Genomic DNA, 1,998 nt, shown 5'->3' on the forward strand with positions numbered 1-1,998 from the left:
ATTTCTAGTTTTTTTTTTTTGTTTAGTTCAGTTTTACGTTTTTATTTTTTTTTATTTCAGGAGTTCATGACCAGAGGTTCTAACACACCTTTGGTGCCACCTTTTGAAGACCCAGAGTCTGCCCTTCACAAAAAGAAAGATAAGACCGTGAAAGAGGATCAAACACCAAAAAAGACGCCCTTACAAGAACTCAAGTCTGTATTCTCAAAGAAGTCGGGGAAGAAAACGGAAGGGTCGAGTTCATCTTCAAAGAACAAGAGCAAAGTTGAGAGCTTAGATCAAATACGTATCCCAAACGAATCCGAATACGAATCCGAAGCCGAGTTTGGTCTCTATACAAGTAAACTCGAAGACGAACCAAAAAACGAGATGGCGAACATTGAAGAAATGTCAATGGGAGCTTACAAGAAGCGAATTAGAGATGATGTTGGTCCAAGTTTAGTACAACCTGCCATTCCAGCCAATGCCACATTCGAGCTAAAATGACATATCCTCACTGCACTTAAGGATATTCCATTCTATGGAAAAGATCATGAGGATGCATTTAAGCACTTAGATGAAGTCAACGACATTGCTGATTATTTCAATGTCCCAAATGTGAATAGAGATACCGTCTTGCTAAGGATGCTACCAGTCACCTTCAAGGGAGCAGCAAAAGATTGGTTAAAAGCACTACCACCGGGTACAATCACTAATTGGGCTCAAATGCGTGAGCAATTTCTAGATCAGTTCTGCCCACCATCCAAGATAGCTAAACTCAAGAAGGCAATAACCAATTTTGAGCAAAACCCGGGGGAGTCACTTTACGAGGCTTGGGAGCGCTACAAGGGGTTGTTAAGGAATTGTCCTCAACATGACCTTAACATCCAACAAGAAGAATCTATATTCTATGGCGGGGTCAATGTAATGACTAGGCAACTCCTTGATTCTCAAGGACCACCTACAAAGAAAAATACGGGTGAAGTCAAGGAATTAGTTGAAGAATTTGCAAAGCATTCTCGTGAATACCACAATCCAAGGAATGAAGGAGTAAAGGGAGTTGGGAGTGCACATTCTGAAGAGATGGCTGCTATGATGGCAATGCTAAATAATATGGACCGAAGGCTGACCCAAATGGACCAATCAATTCATGCAATTAGAGTTGGTTGTGAAAGAGGCAGTGGTCCACACTTGACTAAAGATTGCCATTTGGATAAAATATGGGAACAAGAAGGCTCAAGTTTGCTACTAGAGTGGGGACAAGTATGATGAAAAATGGAGGAAACCAAAGTAAGAGTGGCTGCCATATGATGAGTATAAGAGGCAAAAAGAAGAAAAATTTAAGCAAACAAGCCGAGGCTTCTACCAAAAAGAGCAACCACCAGCCGAGAAGAAAGTAGACTTGGAAAACATTTTGACCAAATTTATGGAAGCTTCCGAGAAAAGGCATGATGACACCGATGCAGTGCTAAAGGAACACATGAAAATGATGAAAGAACAGCAAACAATGATAATTGACCAGCAAGCTTCATTAAGAAATCATCAAGCATCAATCCATAATCTCGAAGTCCAAATTGGTCAACTAACTACTTTGGTGAGCAACAAATTGTCTTCACAATCTCCCGAAAAGAACATTCAATCCCATGTAATGATGATTGATACTGAAGAAGAGGCCATCTCTGAGTTCCTAGGAACCCTAGAAGTGGAGCCAAAGCCATCCGGACCAAAGCCAAAGAAGTCGAAAATTGAATATGAGAATGTTGCTGAACTACCGAATTGACGTCGTGAACCTCCTCTGTTCACGACGTGGCCCCGACCTGAACAACAAAATTCAGATTCCGTTCCGGTATATCGTCCGCCTCTACCGTTTCCTTCCCGAGCTGGTCTTAGTCCACTAGAAAGAGAGCATTTGGAGTTTATTAAGCACGTGAGGGGTATCTCAATTAATACTCCTTTTGTCGAGTCATTACCCAAAATTCCCGAATATGAAAAGTTTTTACAAGACTTAATAGACACTCG

General features: G+C 41.1%; 1 non-coding gene across 1 annotated transcript; it reads right to left on the reverse strand.

Moving 5' to 3' along the window:
• Nucleotides 1–753: 753 nt before the first annotated feature.
• Nucleotides 754–860, reverse strand: LOC145127970 (small nucleolar RNA R71). The gene has a single exon (XR_013716573.1). It is a non-coding gene; the product is annotated as a small nucleolar RNA R71 (small nucleolar RNA).
• Nucleotides 861–1,998: the final 1,138 nt, after the last annotated feature.

This window comes from Lactuca virosa, chromosome 7 (genome assembly GCF_052849685.1).
Source record: "Lactuca virosa cultivar CGN04683 chromosome 7, Lactuca_virosa_CGN04683_v6, whole genome shotgun sequence".
NCBI lineage: Eukaryota > Viridiplantae > Streptophyta > Magnoliopsida > Asterales > Asteraceae > Lactuca > Lactuca virosa.